The sequence below is a fragment of the Eschrichtius robustus genome, chromosome 9 (genome assembly GCF_028021215.1).
Source record: "Eschrichtius robustus isolate mEscRob2 chromosome 9, mEscRob2.pri, whole genome shotgun sequence".
Lineage (NCBI taxonomy): Eukaryota > Metazoa > Chordata > Mammalia > Artiodactyla > Eschrichtiidae > Eschrichtius > Eschrichtius robustus.
Window position 1 is genome coordinate 71,089,560 of NC_090832.1, and position 25,167 is coordinate 71,114,726.

The 25,167-nt window shown below is 41.7% G+C and overlaps 1 long non-coding RNA gene and 1 pseudogene across 1 annotated transcript in view; one reads left to right on the forward strand and one right to left on the reverse strand.

Annotated features, from left to right (window-relative positions):
* Nucleotides 1–25,167, reverse strand: part of LOC137769560 (uncharacterized) — a 198,452-nt gene that overhangs the window by 101,130 nt on the left and 72,155 nt on the right. The window lies entirely within an intron of this gene.
* LOC137769436 (large ribosomal subunit protein bL12m pseudogene) lies at nt 20,931–21,381 on the forward strand (annotated as a pseudogene).

Below are 25,167 nucleotides of genomic sequence, written 5' to 3' on the forward strand. Positions count from 1 at the left end.
ATTATAAGCCCTTTCTAACCTCTCCAGGAGCAGAAATGATTTACAGCTGTGGCATTTAACCATAATTCCTTTATCTCATTTGAGAAGAGTTCAGTAAGAAACAGTGTCTTGATTTTTGTTTGTTTTGTTTGTGCCCTGTTTTCTTGTCTTGCTTACTAACAGTTCATTGTAATTCATGAGTTAGTATAGCAACAGGCCGAGTGTTCCCTGGAGCTCATTAAATGCACATTTTTCCTAAAAAAAAAAAAAAAAAAAAAATTTCCCACAAAACTGAAGTTAATTATTAATCATTAAAATGTTGGCCATGTTGATGACAATGTTTCTAGAACATATTATACCACTCTGTCGATTGAAATCAGGAGTTTGAACACATTCCCTGTCTTACCACAGGCTGTATTGACCTCTCCTGCTCTCTGCTTGTAATACAATCTGCAGATCCTTAGGTCAGATAGGCATGCCGCAGGAAGTCCCACTGACCCACACATGGAAGACATTGTGCCAGTCGGACCTGGGCAGCAGCAGGGAGTGGCAAGTGCCCTGGATCCCCTAGCAAAACACATACATTCCAGAGTATAGGAGATAAACTCCCCAACTGTCCAACATGTGCCACAGTGGTGACCTCTGGAGAGGTTCAGTGGTCTGCAACATGCCAGGACACCGCCTCAAAGGCAAAAGAGCAAGCTGTTGCACCTTACATCTTGTCCTACTAATTTTGAGGCTTATAACTTGGTGTGCTTCTTTGGGTTTTGGAAGCAATATGTATTTCACTTGGGATTACGCTCCAATTCACGAACAGGTGATTTGAAAGGCTGTCAGTTTCAAACAGTGCCCAGAGCAGAGGAGAGATCTACAACAGGCCCAAGCTTCTCTCTCACTCAGACAGTATGATCCAGTAGATCCCATCTTCCTAAAGGTGTCCACAGCCAATAAGGAGCTGCTATGTGGAATCTCTGGCAAACTGTAATAGGACAGGTGCAGAGTAGACTACGGTTCTGGAACAATGTCATGCCCTTGGGAGGCAGAGAACTATGCATGTGAAACAGTTTCACAGTAGAGTCTGAACACCTGAATCACCCATGTGAGTAGGTATAATTATGAGCTAGGTGTTATTCACTGAAATGATATATTTGAGACCAGGCCCAAGTGGGCCCAGAAAGCACAGGTGACTAGCATTAGCAGTTGGCCCAGACTCACATGTGACCCACCTCTGTTTCAATAATGTTTTTCTCTCATATGACACCTAGGGCCTCTTATTCCCTCTGACAGCTGACAGAGGAGCAACGATGACTATGGTTTACTGGTAGGCTGATATGATATCTTGATACTGGCCAGAAACAGACTGTTGGTCTAGTACAGCTTGTTCCACTGTCTACTGTAGCAGCATAACAAATAATTCCATAACACTAATTTGAAAAGATACACACACCCCAGTGTCCATAGCAACACTATTTTCAATAGCCAAGACATGGAAGCAACCTAAATGTCCATTGATCGATGAATGCATAAAGATGTGGTATCTATATACAATGGAATATTACTCAGTCATAAAAAAAAATGAAATAATGCCATTTGCAGCAACATGGATGGACCTAGAGATTATCATACTAAGTGAAGTAAGTCAGAAAGAGAAAGACAAATATCATATGATATCACTTATATGTGGAATCTAAAGTATGACACAAATGAACTTATTTACAAAACAGAAACAGACTCATAGACATAGAGAACGGACTTGTGGTTGCCAAGAGAGGTGTGGGGGGAGAGATGGATTGGGAGTTTGGGATTAGCAGATGCAAACTATTATATATATATATATATATAGAAGGGATAAAAAACAAGGTCCTACTGTACACCACAGGGTATATTCAATATCCTATAATAAACCATGGGACTTCCCTGGTGGCACAGTGGTTAAGAATCCGCCTGCCAATGCAGGGGACATGGGTTCGAGCCCAGGTCCAGGAAGATCCCACATGCCATGGAGCAACAAAGCCCGTGCACCACAACTACTGAGCCTGCACTCTAGAGCCCAAGAGTCACAACTACTGAAGCCCGCGTGCCACAACTACTGAAGCTCACGCACCTAGAGCCTGTGCTCCGCAACAAGAGAAGCCACCGTGATGAGACACCCGCGCGCCGCAACTAGAGAAAGCCCACACTCAGCAACGAAGACCCAACACAGCCAAAAATAAATAAATAAATAAATTTTAAATAAAATAAAATAAACCATAAAGGAAAAGAACATGAAAAAGAATATATATATATAACTGAATCACTTTGCTGTACACCAGAAACTAACACAACATTGTAAATCAACTATACTTCAATTAAAAAACATTTTTTTAAATCATTCCAAAACTCAGTGTCTCTAAACAACAAAAACCATTTTATTATCTCTCATAGTTTCTCTGGGCCATGAACTCAAAAGGGCCCAGCTGAGCAGTTCTGGATTGGGATCTCTCACAAGATTGTTGCCAAACCTCACGGGAGCTGGAAGGCGAACGCAGTGGGGGTGGCTGGGCACCTCCTCTCCAGGTGCCCATGGTCTCTCTCCATGTCATCCCTCCACACAGGTGGATTTGGGCTTCCTCACAGCATGGAAACCAAGAGCGGAGGCTGTGCTCAGGCCCAGCAGCAAGGTTTCTTCTCACCAAAGGTAATCTAGCTACCGGCACTGCTGAGTGCCCAAATTGCCAACAGGAAAGAGTAAAAATAAGCCTTTAATATGGAAATTTTCCTCAGACAGATAAGCCAGCCACTTGGTAGCCAATTGATTATGCCCTGGAGAGGATGCTTAAATTTGTCTTCATGATATCAAATACCTTCTCCACATATGAGTTTCCTGCCCTTGTCAATAGTGCCTCCACCTATACCACCATTTGAAGGCTTTCAGAATGCCTGATCTATTGGTATGGTGTCCCACAACATACTGCTTCAGACCAAGGGACCCATTTTACAGCAGATGAAATACGGTACTGGGCACATGAGCCACTGAATTTGCCATGTGCCTGTCACCCAGAAGAAGCTGGCATTGGGAATATTGGGACAGTCTCTAAAAGACTCAGCTAAGGTTTTGTTCTATAATAAAGAGTTTGAAGGCCTTTGTTTCTGGTTCCCAAAACAAGGCTCTAAATCCTTGGGATTTTCCAAGTGATAGGAGTGGCCTTGTTATGTTAATGAGGTGACTCAAAGTAGGCCCCTAGATAGCTTCAGGATGGGAGCTGATCACACCAGAAAGATAAACCATGTGATTAGAGGAGCCAGGGTTTGAGCCACATGATATCAGGCCCTCAACTTCTGGAGAGGGAGTGGGGGAGACTAGAAATTGAGTTCAGTCATGTGGCTAATAATTCAATCATTGTACCTACATAATGAAGCTCCAGTAAAAACTCTGGACACTGAAGGTCAGTGGAGCTTCACAGTTGGTGAACATGTAGATGTGCTGTGGCGTGACATGCCCTGGGTCCATGGACAGAGGGCATGAAGTGCTGACTTTGGAATACCCTAAGATTTCACTCTATGTGCCTCTTCATTTGGATATTCTTTCCTGAGTTCTGTGAGTTTGTCTCGTGAATTATTGAAACTGAGGAGGCTGTGGGAACCTCCAAATTTGTAGCCACTTGTTCAGTAGTGTGGGTAGTCTAAGGACCCCACTTACAGCTAGCATCTGAAATTAGGGCACTCTTGTGGAGGACTGAGTCCTTAACTTATGGGATCTGTCCTGACTCTGGGTGGTTAGTGCCAGAATTGATTGCAGTACATCCAGTTGACATTAGACTAGTTGGGGTTGGAACAGAATAGGTATCAGCTCAGGAATAACACCTTATAGGATTGAAGTGTTGTTCTCCAGAATGGGGTTTATAATTTGAACTAGTGGTCAATATGCATTGCTATGTCTCCAGTAGCTAGACTACACGAACTTAAAAATCAAGGGGCAAAAACAGATTGGTCCCTTTCACTGTTACTCTCAGTGATCCACTTGCTAGACATGTACTTTCCTATCCCCAAGTCCTTAGGCTCTACTGGTTATAGGTCTGGTTCCCAGAAAGGATACTTCCAGCACAGGACCCAGTAAAAAGTTCCACTAAACTTGAAGCTATAACTACCAACCTGGTGACCTTGGGATCCTCATGCCATGGACCAACAGGCAGAGAAATGAGTTATTATACTGACAGGGATAATCAGCCCTTATTAACACGAGAAGCAAGGGTTGCTGCTAAACGATGGAAGAATATTTCTGGAAGCCGTGGGATTCATTGGGGCATCTCTTGGTGCTTCTATGCTCAGTGATAACAATGAATGGACAAGTACAGCAACCAGAGCTCAACAAGGGCGAGACAGCTCAGGGTTCAGGGCCCTGAGGATGAAGTGCTGAGAATGTGAGAACAATGATGAAGGCAACCTTGACCAGCCAAAGTGCTGCCAGATGTTGACGGAAATCTAGAATGATTGGTGGGGAAGACAGTAACTATCCACCATAACCTTGCAGCCAGCTGCAGCAGTGGAGACCAGAGCTTGGTTTGTTAACTTGTATTAAGTCTGTATTAACGGAGCAGATCTGAAGAGTGATGCAAGGAGTGCACAGTGCGTATAATTCACATACACCACATCACATCCCCTCAGCCTCACCCGCCTCTTGCTCTCGTCACCTCTACAGAGCCAACTTCATGCAAGGACAACCTGACAGTGCTTTACTTCAGGCTCATGGCTCCAACATTTTGTCCTCTCTGGGACTTCCCTGTTGAAATCAAGGCATGAGTATGCTGCAGGAGCCCATTTGGTGGAGTGGGTACAATCCGGGGTGGGGGGCAGGAGGATTAGTTAGCACCCCCTGGAGTGAGCCTTTAACTAAATAAATTCTTCCCTCTTTCTCATTCTGGATGAGCTATCTTCAGATGTGTTTTGTGGCTTCTTGGATGACAGATCCGTGCACTCAAACAATCAGGTACACTTAACAGTGGCCAACTAGATGATAATGCCTGCTTGTACTGGCTCTCCTGCCTCACTCCCCCTTGTCCCAAGCCACTCTTGCTCCCTGGAACTGCACTCCCTAAGAAAATATTAGCACCTAAGTCCTTTGCCTCAGGCCAGACGTTCTAAGGAACTAAGGCTAAAATATCTGCTTACCCTTCTCTAGTTTCTCACCACAGGAATAAAGAAATAATCTGCAAATAGGATCCCAGCCCCTGCCCATTGAGAGCTATAGAGAATATATCCATGGGTCCACATAAGAAGAGCTGGCCTCCCCGTGAGTTTTATGTCAGCTCCTTTTATCTGCACAGATGCCTTTACTGTTCTCCTTCCTTCGTCCTATCTCCCCAGGAAGGTAGGCCCAGTGTGCACCAAGGACACGATGGAATTCTTAGTGGCACATGATGAGGCCACCTGACAGACAGGATGGAGCCTTTGTTAGAAAGGGCAAAGACACAAAAAATCTTTCCCGGCTCCTGTATCTAGCCTATCCATTTTCTTTCACCAGTGCAGTACAAAAAAGCTGGGCCATGCCTTTCATTTGGAAGACCCTCTCATCTCTAATGATTGAGTTGGGTTGGACTGGAGTCATGTAAAAGGATGCATAATGGACTACTTAAGCCAGCTCTTTCCTAGATTTTGAAGAGAGGAGGCAAGAAGATTTTTGAAGGGCATTCATTCTTTGCTTACCTCATTACAGCAGGTGAGCAGACGGAAATTACACGCAGCAAGCCTTAGCAAAGGATAAAGACTGCACATTTTGCCAAAACCTCCCAGCTGCTATTTCAGAAATCTAAGCACTGAAGAGAAACCAGCGTTTGAGAAATGACAATCACAGCAGCTCATCAATCCCTTCAGTGGCTGCCTGCCTGGTCCCTCTCCACGGCTAGCATTTATTTCTTGAGTCATGGCAAGCAAGTTCCCACAAAGCACTTCAGACACATCATTAGAGAAGCAGCAGGGCATCGGGGAGCAAATATGGGTCTTGGAGTCAAACACTCCTGAGTTCCAGTTTCATCTCTGGCTCTCAGTACTTATATAGCCGTAAGTTTTTGCATTTTGCATTAACAATTCCTTTGCACTGATAAATATTTCATTTCAAAGTCAGGAACCAAGCACCCTCTCTACAGAGATATTTAGTGCTACCAAGTCTAGAGAAGTCATTAAAAATGGGGCTCAGGGGAGGAATGCTATCCACATCCAAGGAGACCCAATTTTATCAGGCATCCTGGAGCTAGCTGACCACACTCTGTCATCGTGTTTCTCCCAGGAGATCACAGAAAGCCTCAACTCCAATGCCTTCTAAGGGCTAAACAACACTCTTGTTTTTTGCCTTTACTGTCAACTTTTGAGCTGGTCCTGACGCTTGACTAGCTTTTATCATCTGGGGAGATCTAAACATTAATGATCAGAAGTTAAGTCTTTGGGTGGTAAAAAATTGCCATGGTCGTTAGCTTTGGAAAAATTAATTTTACCATCAACTTGGTAAATTTTAATTATTTTAAACTTTATAGCAGCCTAAATGTGATGCTCAATGAGAATAACATTAATACAACACTAAAGATGTCTTTGCACACACATGCTCTCTCATTACACAAAATGCCATAGTAAAAACATAATCAAGCGAGGTAAAGGGTAGCTTTCCATGGGGAAGCCTGTCACAAACAGTTACTATATTAAAAACAACAAAGAGAAACACTTTAGTACTGCTGTAAAAAGCAGCAGGTAAATAGACATTAAGAAATATAAAAGTTGCAATTTTACAGCATTCACATTCACACAAATAATTTTCCAAATTTTGCCACAAAGGAAAAGTTATATTGGAAAATTAAACCTCATCTGGACCTCCAAAAATAATCCAGGAATATTTATAGTGATTATTTCTCTGCCACCGTCATTATAGGTTATGGAAAAGAAGGAAAAAGATTGGCATGGTCTCACAACTGCAGAGAGACACTGAGCTTCTGACATTCCATATGTGCGTGCTCTAATTGGTTGTTTTTATAGTGGGTTGTATTTTCTCCCACAGAGTTTAGCATTTGGTTTCCTAGGGTAGTGAGCAGTAGACATCCTCTCGGAGCTGTTGGATAGATCTTAGTACCAAATGACACTGACTCTTTCTCTGAATGCATCATCAGTCACTCAGCAAGAAATGCTTCTGACCCTATTGCTGAAGCCTCTACTTCAGCCTGGGCCACCAGGTGTCTCCCTGAGATCCCACCCTTGGGAAGCGTTGATAGGAAGGGTCTGAGAAATACAGCCGAAACACTCAAGATCAACCTTTTGCTCAATGTTATAGTCAGGTTAAAGCTCACTCTCTAGTTATGAAATTGAACAAAAAAACACCAGGTTATTTTATCTAACCAAATGATCCCCACACAGAGAACACAGACTCACCTGCTTGCCCCTCTAGAGCCAGCAGGAAGCAAAGGGGTCAGTCTAGCCCAGGGGACAAAAAGGGCAAAGACTCTCCCACTCCAGATGAATACTGCTCTCACCCTGACCATGAAGGGGGATGAGCAGGTGGACTTGGTCTAGCAGCTTGTGAGTTATCAAGAGCATTGGGTCAGCCTGATCTGATCAGGGAAAGGGCAACATTTCCACCCACAGAGTGTGGGTCGTGTGATAACTACAGTCTAAACGAGACAGCTAGGGATCTAGAGCTAGAGACAGAGACAGAGACAGAGGCAGAGATATTGCTAAGTCAGACTGACCTGAGGAGGGGGTCCAGGGGCTGCTCCTTTTGTGAAATTACTGAGTATGATTGGGACTCTTCGGGAGTAGTCAGACATCCACAGAAGACATGTATTATCCTGTGAAATATCCCATACAGTCAACTTAATGATTATTACTGAGTGTCCACCATGAGGTTGGCAGTGTTTGGAACCTAAGGATAGTTTCACAGATAATTCTACAACCTTAGTAAAATTTACACTTTAATGGGTGGCATAGGGAGACAGACACTAAATGGCAACTCAGATAGATAGATAGATAGATCGATAGATAGATAATATAATAGCAAATGTGTATGCTATGAAAAAAATTAGAAAGGTGATGTGATGGAGAGAGATGGGGTGTGTAATTTAGATAAGATAAAGATATTTGAGCTAAGCCCTAAAGGACAAGAAGGAGGAAGGATTCAAATATAGGAAAGCTTGCAGGAAGCATATTCCAGGCAGAGGGAACAACACATTCCAAAGCTCTAGGAAGGAACCACAAGAAAATCATTGTGTCCAGAGAAGAGAGTGGCGGATGATGTTGGAGAGGTATCCGCGGCCAGGCCACTTGGGGTCTCGAAGGCCATCACAAGGAATTTGGATTTTATTCTTCATGAAGTGGGAAGGCACTGGAAGATTTTAAGCAGGGAAGTGACATAATTTTATTTGTTTTTAAGAATATCCCTCTGATTACTATGAGAATAGATTGTAAGGAAGAAAGAGGCTATTTTTGGTTATTTGGGTGTGCAATGCCAGTTTTTGGCTAGGACAGTAGCACTAAAGATTGACAGACTGGGACAACGATTCGGATCTATTTCGGAGGACCTGATGTTGCTTTTGGTACTCCCACCAGCTTTGGGAATCCCTCACATAGCCACCTTTCTTCTCCAGAGGCAATCCAACTTTCTTCCCAAATCCCATGTCACACTGTAAGGGAATACAACCACCTCCTGGAAGCCACCTGTTACCTCCTGCAGGAAGGGTCCTGTAAAGACTATATGGATGAATTCACCCAGTAAAACTTAGTCCTAGAGCTCACACATCACAACCCCTGGGCACCTGAGGCTGAAATTCTCACTGCCCCCAGCATGTTTTGCTCCAGCTGATAAGGCGTCCCTGCCACCGTCACTCCTTGCCTGGGTCTACTCCAGCCACAGGGCACTATTCTTCCTTCATTTGGGGTGACATGGTACTTGTATAAAACAGGATATGTTTTTGCCGCGGAGCTACTGGGCCCGTGAGCCACAACTGCTGAGCCTGCGCGTCTGGAGCCTGTGCTCCGCAACGAGAGGCCGCGACAGTGAGAGGCCTGCGTACCGCGATGAAGAGTGGCCTCCGCTCGCCGCAACTAGAGAAAGCCCTCGCACAGAAACGAAGACCCAACACAGACATAAATTAATTAATTAATTAATTTTTTAAAAAAGGATATGTTTTATAAAATATGGGGCACTTATTCCCTGCTTTAAATAAGTGTGCTTTACACACACACACACACACACACACACAAATGCTTGGCCATTTGAAAACCTCATCCCTGGTGTTCTAGCTACTTGATCAGAGTTTCATCCTCTGAAAGGTAGCTTAGATTAATAAATGTGATAGACATCATCATATGGATGCTACTGAGAGCTGTTTTTCATGTGCATTAGAAAAGATACATCTCACTAATCACAATAAAACTACATTGCTTCAAAAAGATGAACAACTAATCAAAAGCAGCTGGAATGAATTAAAGACAACTGACAACTCAGCAATGAGACATAAGCGATCCTGTGGGGAGAAAGTACTTTTAAATTGTTTAAATGTGCTTGTCTAACATGTCACTAAAAGCTGTAATCTTCCATTTTCTATTAACAACTCCATCAATTTTCCCTTAATGTTTTAAATTAACTGTCTTCTTTCAAGCATGGTGCTGTTCAACACTTGAAGAAAAGAGCCCCTGGGTTTTATTTTAAATTCTGGATTTAGAAAACTGAAACTGCATTTTTATCATTTTAGAAGTTGGCATGTTTCCTATCATTTGAAATTTCAGAGCACTGCCCCAAAATTCTTTTATAAATTCTTTGATACCTGTGATGCTTGAATTATAACTATGCCAAGCAGGAGGAAATTACACTGTTTTTTATCAAGATACATAATTTTTATAAAATTCCACAAGTTGACCTTATTTTCATTTAACTGATCTCATGCTTACATCCTTGTTCTCTTACTGAACATTTTCCTTCTGACAGCAACATTCCTCGTAGAATAAGAAGCACAAGGGGAGAATGTAATCACATCTCCAGCACCCTGTACATCTATCTGTTGGAAAAGATGTACATCCCTTCACCCCAGTTAGCTGATGTAGCACATTTGGCTACTGAATAAAGGATATGTAGTGCTCACAGATCAGAATATTTCCATATCAATCTACCAAGCAACTACATACTAGTAGTCATATTGGGAAAGATTTCAGAGATGCCCTATAAGCCCTACTGTGGCTATTTTTTTTTGTTTTTCACTTTAGAATGTTTACTAGTTCATTACAATTTAAGGGATATTTACTGAGTATCAATTACTGCAAGCACGAAGCTAGGTACTGTGATGCAAAGACTAACTGAACATGGACCATGCTTTCAAGAACTTCAAAATTGTGTGAGGAAGATAAAAATCATGTTCAATCACTATATTGTGATGATATTAGGTATTAGGTTGTCTTAATTTTTTTTACACTATGGAAGCATGGCATAGTGATTAATTCTGCCTGATTTGGATAGGGAGAGGGGCACAAATTCTATAAGCTGACTCTATTTTCATTTAATTGATCTCTTCCTTATATCCTTTTTCTGTTACTGAATTTGAAGGGAAGACTTCAAGGAGGAGGTGGTGACATTTGAACTGGGCCTTGAATAATGAGAAAAGGTCTATAACACTGTGTCTTTCCTCAGGTTTAAATTAAGGCTAAAGATATGGACCTGATGAACAAGATATTCAGGGAAATATTGGACAAATAACTTGCCTTCTATAATAACCTCAGTTTTCTATGTGTTTAACAAGTAATGAGAAACATGGGGAACACACCTGGATTCAGATTGTAGATGATCTGATACACCATTCTGAGGATCATAGACCTTAACACCTTGTAATGGGAAATGATTGAAAAATTTTAGCAAGGGTGTCATGATCAATTTTAAGTGTTAGGAGGATTATTCCAGCATGATGACTTCGTGGAACATTGCTCCACTCTCTTCTAGCAACCACAGTTGCTGTTGTAAAAGCCATGTCATACTGACTCCCAACCCTTTGATGGTGACCTAGTTTCTCTTTTTTGGGTACCTAACGGACCTTTTCTTTATCCTTGGTGTTCTGAAATTTCATGATATATGTTTCAGTGTCTTTTTATTCTTTATGTTAGACTTAGGCTTTCTATTATTGGAAATGTCTTATGTCACTTCATAGATAATTCCCTACCCATAATTTTACCTGCTCTTTCTTTCCAAAATTCCAATTAGTCTGATACTCAAACACCTGATCATCTTTCTTTTCATTTTATTTTCTGAGTTATTTCCTTAACATTATCTGCCACTCCTTCTTTTGAATTATTTATTTATTTGCTTGTTTTTGGTGGGGGAGAAGATCATATTATTAAATCTCAAGGGCTTTCTCTTATATTCTGACTATTCCTTTTCCGTATCATCTTGTTCTTGTTTCACGCAATATCTTCTCTTTTATCTTCTCTTTCTTCTGCTCTCTAATTTCTCTGTTTCCTATGATTTCCTGTTTAGTTATATAATTAGTTGCTTTTGTCTTTGCCTTTCATGTGGAAAGCTTTCCTAAAACATTGAATGATTCTTGCCTGTCAAGTCTTAGGTCCAATTAAGGCATGGAAAAGTGGATTGGAAACTTTAGGTACATGGACAGAGCTTTTGAATGTCTTTGGAGTGAAGGGCACCAAACCAGACTTCAACTGAATAATCTTCAAATATTAGTATCCTTCTAGGACTAAGAAAGTTCTCTTGCTTTACCTAGTCTTCAGGTTAATGCTTGGCAGCCAGTGATCTGGAAATAAAGCAAAGAACGGGAGACTGGAAGTCTAACCACTCAGTGTACAGACCCTCCCTCTACCCCCCTGAGTTCATCACCTCACCCCCAGCCTCTACTGTGCCTGGTGTTTCCTGTGGCCAGAGACTTTGGGGTATTATTTCCTCGGATTTGAACTTCAATCTTGCCTTCCACTCACACCCAAGTCTCAGTCTTTCTTGGAGTCTGTGTCAAGTGGCAACTTGCTTGTCTTCATAAACCCTATTGGCAGACACTTAGGTGGAAATGCCCTCTGCTCTACCCAATCCACTTTTCATCTTTAAAAACTGTATTGTTTTTTACATTCCTTCTCCACCCTTGCTTTCTTTTATATTCTCTTTATGAAGTTATAACAGATATCAAACCATTTCTTGATAATTGAGTCTGCAAAGTACAAAATAAACAGTTTATGTTGGTCCAGGTGCTCCAAAAGGCCGATGCCAAGTTCAGGAACATACTGGTGAGATAAAATGGAGATGCAGCTGGAAAGGGAGCCAGAGTCATCAAACTGCAATGTAGGTGAAATGGAGATGATTGGAAATAAGGTTAATTGGAAGCATCTTACAGTGCAGTGCAATTTAAGGAAGTTCAGCAAGGCTGTCCGAGAGGTTCTTAAGGCAAGTTCACCAGTCAGTAGAGTCCCACATCTCCAGGGTACAATCTTGCTCTGCTACCTCTGCTGTGCTCAGTCCCTGTCTGGGATCAGCCCACTGGAGGCAACGTGGGGGTGGATTTCAGAGGGCAGCATCCAGGGCCATTGGTTGATAACGCTGTCTACAGTTGGAGATCTAAGAGGCACATTCTCGTGACCAGACGAAACATCACAAAACATACAGGGAAAATATATTCCTACCACTGCACATAGGATTGGAAAAGTAGTTAAACCAAGTACCCGCTGGAGGTAAAAACACCTAAAGTAGCATTCATGCCTAAATACACCCAAGGTTCCTCTGGTTTGGGGGTCAGTAAACTGCAGTCTGTGGGCCAAATTCAGCATGCTGCCTGTTTTGTAAATAAGGTTTTATTCGAACACAGCCACCCCTATTCCTTCATTTCTGTATCGTCTCTGGCTGCTCTACAACAGCAGAGTTGCAGAGTTGTGACAGAGACTGTATGGCCCAAAAAGCAGAAAATATTTATTCTCCATCCCTTTACAGACAGTTTGCAGACTGCTGCTCTAATTTAAAGCCCATTGTCATTTAATTAGAGAAATTTGTAAAATACAAAGACTTTCCACACTTTATATTTCCAATGAAAGTTTCCAAAAAATATACACTAGTTCAATGACAAAGGGAGAGAAAAGAGTCCTAGAGGGAACCATCACAACCCCAGCTTCTCCCAAGATAAGGAGTGTCCATGTTTCAATTTACTGAATTGCATAATAACTGCCAGGGTCTATGCTAGTCACTAGGAATACAAAGATGAAGACACAATCTTACCCTTAAGGAGCCCAGAGCCCAGCAAACATGTAAATCACTGTAATGTAATGTGACATATGCTCTAAACCAGCGGTTCCCAACCTTTTTGGCACCAGGGACCAGTTTCACGGAAGACAATTTTTCCACTGACAGGGGGCAGGGGGTATGGTTCAGGAGGTAATGTGAGCAATGGGGAGCGGCTGTAAATACAGATGAAGCTTCGCTCGCTTGCCCCGCTGCTCACCTCCTGCTGTGCGGCCCGGTTCCTAACAGACCGCGGACCATAGAGGTCTTCCACCTGGGGGTTGGGGACCCCTGTTCTAAACAGAGTGTAAAGAGCACTTAAAGAGCACAGATGAAGAATCAATTATAGACTGGAACAAAATATGTCAGATAAACATATGCATTTATTCACTGCCATCTCCCAAAATGCCGCTAAAGTGATAGTATAAGAACTATATGGTGGGCGGCTTCCCTGGTGGCGCAGTGGTTGAGAATCTGCCTGCCAATGCAGGGGACAGGGGTTCGAGCCCTGGTCTGGGGAGATCCCACATGCCACGGAGCAACTAAGCCCGTGAGCCACAACTACTGAGCCTGCGCGTCTGCAGCCTGTGCTCCGCAACGGGAGAGGCCGCGACAGTGAGAGGCCCGCGCACCGCGATGAAGGGTGGCCCCCGCTCGCCGCAACTGGAGAAAGCCCTCGCACAGAAACGAAGACCCAACACAGCCAAAAATAAATAAATAAATTAACTAATTAATTAATTTAAAAAAAAAAAGAACTGTATGGTGGTGTGCTGAATTGGGCGATTGGGATTGACATGTATACACTGATGTGTATAAAATTGATGACTAATAAGAACCTGCTGTATAAAAAAAAATAAAATTAAATTCAAAAAAAAAAGAACTATAGAAACACATACACACATACACGCATACATTTATAGATACACATATATGCTAATATTTAGAAACATACACACACACAGACACGTATACAGGCACAGCAAACCACAGACTGTGAGAATGTATTCACAATGTGCATGTCTGACAAAGGTCTTGCATTCAGAAAATATAAAGAACTCTTACAACTCATTAAAAAGAAGACTACAACCTAATAAAAATGAACAAAAGGTTTGAACAGATACTTCACAAATGAAAGTATATGAATGGCCAATAAGTACATGAAAACATGCTCAACATCAGTGGTCCCCAGAAAAATGCTAATGAAAACCTCAATGAGATACCACTACATACCCACCAGAATGGTTAAAAGTAAAAACAGTGACATTACCAAGTCTTAGAGTAAAGCAACTGGAATTCTCGTATTATCGTTGATACTATATGTGGTGATTGATTTTATGTGTCAACTTGACAGGGCCACGGAATGCCCAGGTATTTGGTCCAAACATTATTCTGGGTGTGTCTGTGATGAGGGGGGTTTGGATGAGATTAACACTTCAGTTGGCAGACTGCATAAGACTGCCCTCCCTAATGTGAGGGCCCTCATTCAATCAGTTGAAGGCATGAATAGAACAAAAGAAGCTGATCCTCCCTCGGATAAGAGCTGCCTGACTGAGCTGAGACATTGGTCTTCTCCTGCCTTTGGACTCAAATGAAAACGTCAGCTCTTCTTGGGTTTCAAGCCTGTTGGCATTTGAACTGGAACTGACACCTTTGGCTCTCCTGGTTCCCAAGCCTTTGGGGTTTGACTGGAACCATATATCACTTCTCCTGGGTTTCCAACTTGCCTACTGCAGATCTTGGGATTTCTCAGACTCCGTAATCACCAATATCTTCTAACAAATCTCTCCGTGTGTGTGTGTGTAAGACCACAAATGGATCAATCCTCACACACACACACACACACACACATACATCCTATCTGTTCTGTTTCTGTGGAGAACCCAGACTAATACACTAAGTAAAATGGAAAATGGAAAATATTTTGGAAAACAGTTTAGCGGTCTCTTGAGAGAAGTTTACATTTGGGGACTGTTTTTTTAATTAGTTAGAAGAAAACAACTATAGTCTCTCACAACCAGGAAGAAGAGATTAGGGAAATTGTGTTAAAGCTTATAAAATGCCCAAACAGCCAAAAAAAGCAGTTGTTAATATATTTTCAACATTCACTTTAAAAAGTAACATTGTTCTGTCTGTTCCAATAATCTGGGATTTGCTTAAATGATTTGATGACCTATTTCCTAAACTACGAAAAATTGTGTGAAATGTACATACCAGAATTTAGCTCTTATTAAGCACAGCTGCACATTTCTTTTAATAGAAAGATCACTAAAACCTAAAACAAATTAACTAATAATATTTGCACATATAATTGAGTGTAAGGGTGTGATGTTACTTAGTTACACATGCCTTGTGGTACTTAAAGCAACATTATGGACCAGTCTAGTCATGAGATTAAGGATGTAGGAGTACACTGTAAACTCTGAAAGGCTGTGTAAGTGGTGGACACTATTCCAAGCCCAATAACGCATAAAATTGCCCTCCAATAGCAATTGGCCTGATATTCCTGAGACCATTCCCGGCAGCTGCAGCATGGGGTCCCCAGCCTCACACTGCTTGGAGCGTGTTCTCTTTATCTCTACCAGTCACTGCCTTATTCCTGTCTCCCTGAGGTCGGTCATAGTCTTATTTTTTCCTTAATAGCTACTCTCCTCTTTCTACCTGGAAATATTTAGAATTCTCCTATAATCTGTGGTTTATCAAATTTCACTTTAACTTACCAAGGTGTAGATTTTCTCTTCCCTACTCTCTTACCCATTCATTGGGCACATTCAATCTGAAATGTATTTCTTTAATTTGGGGGTGTTTATTGTCATTATTTCCTCAAATATTTCCCCTCCTCCATATTTTTTTCTTCTGGGACTCCTATTTTCCAGATGTTGGCATTTCTGCTTCTTTCCTCCATGTCTGTTGTCTTTATTACTTACGATTTTTATCTCTTTATCCTTTCTAGTTCTCTTCAAAATGAATTCCTCAATCACACCTTCCAGGTTACTAATTTCTTCCTTAGTCATATCTAACCTGCTACTTATTTCTTCCATGTGTTCTTTATTTCAGCTCTTCCATTTTCATCCCTAGTGGGACCTTTTTATGACTTCTTGTTACTGGTCTTGTTTCTGATTATTAGTGTATCCCCGTATCTCTCTGAGGATATTTGTTAGATTTATTTTAATCGTTTGGACCGCTGTGTCCGTGTAGCGTATATTGATCCATTTGTGGTCTTACTTTTACATGATCCTACCTCACGGGTGTCCAGTTATTTGGGCTGGTGAGCTTGTGGTTCCTGAAAGGTATCAACTCCTCTATCAGATAATATGATATAGGGAAGGCAAAGATCAGGTGTTCGTTTGGGTCCCTTCCTATAAGTTTAAAGACAGAGGAAGAATGAGCCCTCTTATTTGCATCACTCCCCATCAGACTACTCTGTCCAGGAATTCACTTTAATTCTTTGAAAGAAGTCCCACTTGGAGGAAACTGGCTCCCTGCAGATTTGGAGGGGGAGTGCACTGCTGCCTAAGAATAGCCAGGCACCCACACCATTTCCATTGGCTTCTTACACCTAGCAGGGCTTTCTTGTGCCTTGGATTATCCATCAGTAGCCCCTGGGTGGCCTGTGTTGTTGCTGTCCGTTCTGGTTGCAGTGGCCCTGGGGAGATGAGGACCCTCCGGGGCAGAAGCATGAAGCTATCTATCTCCTACCCAGCTCCCTCTGCTGCTGCAGCTGCCCTCAACCCCAGACTGGCCCCACTCTTACTCCGCCACAAGGTTTCTCTGCCTTTCTGCTTCATTCCCCAGATCTCTGCTTCCTTATCAATTCTATAGTTTCTCTGATGCACACTTTGGGGAAAGAAAGCCAGAAACTCACCTTATCACAACCTGAAAGCCCTCTTTTTCTAATTTTTCTACAATAAATATATATTATTTGCTAACAATTTTTCAAGGTTATGCAAAAAGGCAGTCAGTGCCCTTTTAGTCTTCATTAAGAGGGAGGGAGAAAGGAGAAGGGGAAGCAGTTATTGAACACATATCATGTGTCAGGCATGTAGTTTAGTCGATAATGTCTGGTACCATGAAGCATAATCACAGGTAAAATATTGTTTCCAGTTGTATCTGTGACATTTGTATCTGAGGCAGACATCAGTATTACTTAGTGTCACCATTTCTAAGAGAAGCCATCCATATGGATATTGGTGATCAAAGCGTATGCATTAGCAAAGCAGTGAATAAATTCGTTTACATTGATCTCCTACTATCTGTAAACCCCAATGATAAAATCTGAGTGGAATAAATCAAAATTTCTAGCATTTGGCTCTTTCTTATAATTATTTCTCTTTATTGACATTCTCTATTTGATGTGACATTACCTTCATACCTTCCTTTACTTTTTAAATCATGGTTTCCTTTCATTCTTTGAATATATTTATAGTGGTTACTTTGAAGTCTTCGTTAAATCCAACATCTGGTCACTCTCACAGGCCGTTTCGGTTACCTGCTTTTTTCCAGTATATGGATCAAACTTTCTGTTTCCTTGCATGTCTCATAATTTTTTATTAGAAACTGGTCATTTTAGATAATATATTATACCAACTCTGGGTACCTCCCCTACCTTCCAGGGCTTGTTGTTGTTATTTTCTAATTTACTTATATAGTGACTGGCTGGATTATTTTAGTGAAGTCAATTTCCTTCCACAGTGTGAAGACTCTGATGTTGATTCTCACAGGGCACAGCCTTGGTTACACTCACAGTCACCCTAGGACAGCAGTGGTTTTAGTGGGGTTCCCTCTGACTGCCTCTTTCTAGTAATTGTTGGTCGATTGCTCTATTGTTTTCAACAAAGCCCCGGGGCATAAATTGCTCCATAGACTCTGCGATCAAATTTGGGGAATGGCAATCAAAACCCCACCATCTTCAACAGTGTCTTGCTCAGGGTATGTCCTCCATCTCACAAGTGGGATGGGAAGAAGGGAGTCTGCAATTCTTGGCAAAATTCACCCAGAACTTATCAGCAACAGGTAGAGAGGGGCAGGGTGGCAAATGCTGAAGTCCTGCCCCTACAAGAGGATAGCTCTCTGACCAGGAGCTGCGGGGAGGGACCTCTGTGTTCTCGGCTGCACCAGTCTGGCGTGGAGTTTCTGTCTCACTGAGCAAGAGAGGGGAGATGGGTGTGAGTCTTGATTTAAATACTACAGACTTTCACTATTCTTACCAAGTTTTAGTAGATTTTCTTGAATAAATATTTTTTTCATTTGCTGCATGCCATTAAGAATATTTGCAAGGACTTTAAATGGGTAGCTTTTTTAAAATTATTTTCACCAGTTTCACACTGGAGAGCAGGTCAGTGGAACTCCTCACACTGTCATGCCAAACCATTCAGACTTCTTAATTCTTTATTACACTGAATTATTTGGTGAGTTTTCAACAGTCTTCATTTATTCTACTCACATAGATTATATTCATGGAATATGCAGTCAGAAAATTAGAAACTGGATCAAGAGGCAAAGATAAAAGAAACAGGAATAAATTCCTAGGTACTATCTTCCTGCTACCGTTTTCAACTTCAAGATCAAGAATGAGTGATGGGTAACTTAGTTAACTTGAGCTGCCTGTAGGTTTTCCTAGCCTGTATGATGGTTTCTTCTGTAAGAGATAAATTTCAAACAGTTAAACAAGGTCAAGTGTAAGGCATAAAAACTGGTTTCACTGTTTAGATCATTAAAATGTTTGTCCATCCCTCAACTGGTTTTCGTGAGCCAGGAAAAGTTGAAGCGTTCAGGGTTCCCATAGAGACTTTCTAGTTTCTGTCTCAGCTGTATCATTAACCACTCTGGAGAATGACCTGAGGCCTGACTTCTTAAAGAACACAACTTCTTTTCTCTGGAGTCAGAGTGCTTGGTGTAGTCTCCCACCAAAATTTGTCATCTCACAGTCCACCAATGAGGTCCTGTCTGCCCTTAACAAGCATATTTAACTGCTTTGTTTCTCTCATTTTAGATAATTTCAAACATCAGACAGAAAGGATTTGTGTCTTCGCTGTCAGCTGTCATATGTTTTATAAAGGAAAAAAATGTCCTCCTGAATTCTGTTAAATTATGCAGGTTTTCATTTCATTATTCTTTTGGAACTGAATAACCATCATGAACATTCTTTTTTCTCAAAATCTTGAATTTCTGTCAATGAAGATTCCTCAATCCCTTTGAACAGCATATGAACAGCTCCTTAATTTGTCCTATTACCCTTGCAATTCCACAAAAAGCTTTACCCAAAGACTTCCCTTCAAGTACATATAAAGTGGGTGGTTAGAAGTGATTGAGAAATAAGCCATAACCATTTGAGCAGGTATAAAGTTAGTATTTGAAAATAAGAAACACTTGGTTTAGAAGCAAAAAAAAAAAAAAATGGAAGAAAAGAACATGAAACATGAATAACAAAGATTGACTTGAAACACAATTGACTTTAATGACAGCATTAAATAATAAGCAGCCAATTATATCCAAAGCTATTGATATTGTTGTACCTTTTGGGGTGTTTCCTCAAGAAAGAAAAAGCCCACTACAAGCCCATTACTTCCACCCAGTCCATCTCCTGGCACTGACAAGGATTTATCAAATGACTCTTAACATTTGTTGGGTGCTTACTATGTTCTGGTGTTGGTCTAAGTGCTTTACATGCATTAAGTTACACATTCCAACTCTATGAGACAGGCACTATTATTATTCCCATTTTACAGATAATTGGAAATACGTACTGGTTCCAGAGTCCATGCTCTTAAACACTAAAGTACAGCACTTCTTAAAGTAATTTCTGACTATGGTTGAGAATACCTATAATCACAGAAGAGAGCAAAGCTCAGGGAAATTCCCCCCCTAATATTTAACCTAAGTGTGGGAATTAAAGGGCCCCAATCGACATCAACTCCATTCCCTAAGCTTTTCACCAATTGAGATATAAAATGAAAGTATAAGGCAGATGGGAAGAAGGGTAAGATATTACCTTTATTACTGGTACAGGCGATATTGAAGAATGTGGTTTCCACCTGTAGGGCAAGCCTCAGAATTAGGCAGAACTGCATACCTGTTGCCAGGGGTCTCCAAGTACGGCGCTTGCATTCATAAAACTCCATGCATGATACCTGCATCTGTAAAACCCATGTATGATGTAGGCATCTGTAAATCTCCACGACTGGTGCCCGTATCTGTAAAACTTGCAGTCTGGAGGAGCAGATCAGGACATAGCTTTGTGAGGAGGCCAACTCCCAAGAAGAAGAAAAGAGAGGAAGGGTCTGGATTCATTCATCTAGTTTTTCCTTCCAAACTCAGCAATCAAATGACACTCCCCCTCCTATATTGTTTGGGCCAGTCATTCAGAGTCTTACAATATCCCAATGTTTTTCAGAGTTTCAAGATCTGTAATCTCAGCCTCTCCCTAAAAGTGCAGTTTATGAGATTCTTAACAACAGAATGTAGCCTTCCTTTTCGTAGTTAGTGATGAAAACAGATTCTTCCAATTCTTCCAAGCATCACCATTGTTAGTGTCTTCTATGCTCTACGGTTCCTTGATCTCTTTTTATGGAATTTTTCCCTGTGAGAGTTAATACTGGTAATGTTCCTCTCAGGGGCCTCAGCAATCTGAACTCTTCCTTCAAGATATGTTTTGTTGCTTCCCCAGCGCGTATGCTCGGCGGTCCGGGCAGCTAGAGCGTCCCTCCTACTGGGAGCCACGTGTGACCTTCTCGCTTGCGGAGCGATGCTGCCGGCGGCCGCAAGCCTCCTATGGGCGCCATGTCTTAGGCTTCGAGCCGCCGCCCTCCGCCTCGCCAGAAAACGTTGAAGATCCAGGATGTGGGGTTCATGCCGATGGGTGGCATGGTGCCTGGTGCTGTCCCTGCCGCAACAGCCCCCGAGGCAGCAGAAGAAGACATCCCCAAACAAAAAGAACGGACGCATTTCACCGTCTGCCTGACAGAGGCAAAACCCGTGGACAAGGTGAAGCTGATCAAGGAAATCAAGAACTTCGTCCAGGGCATCAACCTCGTCCAGGCGAAGAAGCTGGTGGAATCCCTGCCTCAGGAAATCAAAGCCAACGTGGCCAAGGCCGAGGCCGAGAAGATCAAGCAAGCCCTAGAGGCAGTGGGCGGCACCGCGGTTCTGGAGTAGCCGCCCAGAGGACTGTGGACAGGGGTCCCGGGCCCCGAGTGGGGCTCTACCTGCTCCTCGCGAAGCACCCAGGCTCAGCGGACAGAGTGGCCTCGGAGCAGAACTGGGCACCCGCACCACATGGCCAACTCCGTTCTGGGACAGGTGTGGATGGACCTGCTGAGATGGGGAGGGAGGGGCAGCCACTGCCCGTGCAGCCCCAGGGAGGACTCTAGAAACTACCAAAAGTGTACATGCCCCGCTGTGGCTGCTGGGAAAAATGCATTGTCCACGCAAAAAATATATATATATATATGTTTTGTTGCAGCCTGGCAAAATAGAATAAACACAGAATCTGGAATTTGGAATTTGGAGCTCTGAGTTAAATTCCACCTGTGCAAGTTTCTAGGCCTACCTTGAACATGTTGTATAACCTTTCCGAATCTTAGCTGCCTCATAAGTAAAGTGTAATAATGATAATAAAAAACAAATCTCAAGGGGTAATCTTTATAGGATCAGATGAGATAATAAATTTTGGAAAGTAAGAAACCCCATATAAATATGTCATCATTACCTAGCCCTGAATAGCATTAATAATTGTTATTGCTATTATTGCAACTGACTCTATAATTATTTGATTCAGTATTGCCAGATTTAGGAATACTCCTGTCCAGATCTCATTTCTGAAATATAACACTGCATCTAGAAATATTATGTATTATTATTAGAAATGAAAATAATTGTTAGGAACTGTAACTTGTTCGTGTTGACAAACACACCCTAAATAATTAACTTGAAGTTCTTAGTTCTTAAACCTTACCCACATGAAGAACTGTGTGACATTTAAAGAAATTGTTTCGCAAAGTCCAATATGTGGAAGGCTCTTTACAACTGGCTTTCTGTAGAAGATGGGCACGGCATAATTTGTCTTTTCATATATTCAAGTTTATTTTGTGTAAGAAGTAGTCTCGTCTTATATTTTACAGGAAAGAGAAAAATGGGGATAAAGTTTTTGTCTGTCACTCATAATATTTATTTTTACCAGATTAGAGTCTGATTGGGTAGAGAATGCCGGGCATGGAGAGCAAATGTTGAACGATTAATTGCTCCATTCCTGTAGGATCATTTTACTTCCACAGTTAGCACAGCAGTTCTTCTGAGATCACCCTAATTGGCATTTAATTCTAGGTTGAAAGCACAAAATGTCCTCTCAAGCCATCCCTCCTCATTTATGAAAGCCGAAATTAAAGATCCTAATGCCCAATTTTCATGGCATACTGAGTGAAAGGAATTGTCAAGATGCCTGACTTGTCATTACACCAGAGGGAAATATAAATTGTTCAAGTGAGCCAACCAAAATGATAATCTGTGGATTATATAGCGGTTTATCACATAGGAACCCAGCTGCTCCACAGTAAACCCAAACTGTACAGTCTGCGATTTGCTAGTCTGGAAATGAGATGGAACACTAATGTCAAGCTATTCTCTTGGATATACTCTCCAAAAATGCCAGTAAAACATGGTTTCCTGAGGCTTTTATTTCTTTTCCCCATACAAGTCTGAAAAGAAAAGAGATTTAGCCTCCGCAGGTCCTTACCCTGTTCAATGGCTCAGGCATAGATGCTGACCCTGGCTGCCCAATAACCTACTCCTTCTCCACAGAGGACCAGACAGTCATGGAGAGCAAATCTACTTTCTCTTCCAGCCTTTCCCATTTTTGAAAATCACCATCGTGTCACCTGCAAATGTCTCTTCTCCTGGATGAACATGCCAGTTTCTTTTTGTAGTGTGCTCTAGAGCTTCCATCACCATTTTTTTAAATTGGAGTATAATTGCTTTACAATTTTGTGTTAGTTTCTGCTGTATACCAAAGTGAATCAGCTCTAGGTATATATATATCCCCTCCCTCTTGGACCTCCCTCCCACCCACCCCCATCCCACCCATCTAGGTTGTCACAGAGCACCAAGCTGAGCTCCCTGTGCTGTACAGCAGGTTCCCACTAGCTTTCTGTTTTACACATAGTAGTGTATATACGTCAATCCTAATATCCCAGTTCATCCCACCCTCCCCCTCCCCCTCTGTGTCCGCATGTCCGTTCTCTACGTCTGCGTCTCTACTCCTGCCCTACAAATAGGTTCATCACATTCCTTCACCATGTTTTTTTGCTGTCTTCAGGACCTCATTAAATGTGTCAATGTTAAAGTGTGCTACAAAGGAAGTTAAGACAATGCTTCAGGCATGATCTGATCATCATGTGCTGTAATGACAATAAAACCTCCTTGACACATCATATTTCTATTATTCTAACTAGAGTATATTAGCTTTTTTATACCATCTCCCACTATTGACTTGTATACAGCTTAATGTCAACTAAAAATCTTATTCCAGGCACAGCTTTTAAGTCACAGCTCTACCATTAGGCTTTTGTTCTACTGGAGACAGGTAAGTCATCGGTTTGTTCTGCTTTGTTCTTTCTTAGACCTAAGTAAAAGCTTTTATGTTTATTCTTATTAAATTTCATCTTTCCTGAAATACCCATAAATCTATAAAGTTAGAGTCCCTGTCTGTCTATTTACTACTGAATTCCCCTTTAATTCCTGGCATATAATAAACACCCAATACATTTTTTTTAAAACAAATGCTTGAATAAATAAATCTGTTCCATTGTCCCAGGCTACTAAGATCTTTGGGGGTTCTGGTTTTAGTAGCCAATGTATTATCTTTTGTTCCAAATTATGTCATCCACAAATCTGATCAATAGTCTCTCTACGTTCTTGCTGAAGTCATTCATTAAAATACTCCACCATTATTTGGTCAAGGACAGAGCCCTCTGGTGCATTTTTAGAGACCTCTCTCCAGCTCAGTGTAGGCCCATTATTAAGAGACTGAAAGGAGAGAAATGAGATTGCCTTTTGAGAGTTAAACCATAAATCAATACCTACATGCAGAGCAGGGATAGCAAAGTCGCCTTAAAAAGAAGGCATGCATCCAGGCCTGTATGATGTTCCCAAAACCTGATCGAAGGTACTAACTTGTCTTAAAAACATGTCAGTCACAAGTGATTGGGGAAGAGGGAGACAGTATTGAAGATCGCATCCAGTCTTTGTCTAGAGAGCAAGCCCCAGTCAGGCCAACTACAGGATGTCTGCTTTGGAGATGGACAACACAAGGCTTTGAGACCTTGATGCCATTAAACATTGGAACGGTTTAACTATCTCCACCTGCTCTGATTTCATTATCACCCAGCTGCCTGCCACCTACCTTGTCATTTTGTGACTTTGGGTAACTCACATAAATGTTGTGTTCCTTTGCTTCTCATCTGTAAAATAGAGATACTCACCATACCTATTTTGTGGAGTTTTTTTTGAGGATCAAATGGAGTCTGGCTATAGGTACCCCTCAGTACATGTTAGCTAAGGAAGGGAGAGTGAGTGTGGGTTAGACCTGTATGAGAGTCCTGACAGACTACTTGGTTGATATTCACGTTGTAAATTAATAAATTGGTATGAAGAGCTTTGTTCACATGAGGCAGATTCCTTTAGTTAGAACTGGGATGCAATAAATAGCATATTCAGGAGTTTCTTAGCCTGCACGTTTGAGGTCTTCTGATAACCCAGAGAATGGAGTCTCCTTGGCAGCCCCTGCCCTTACTGGGCACCTTTCTTTTCAAATTTCTACAGAGTATAGTTTGATTTTGTGCTTTGACCCAATCTGAGAGTCTTTGTATTTTCGATGGGGGTTTTAACTCATTCATATCAATTATCAAAATTAATAATCTGATATCAATTATATGAGCTTATTTTATTTTTCTTACTATATTTTATTTTGTCTTTTGCCACATGAACCA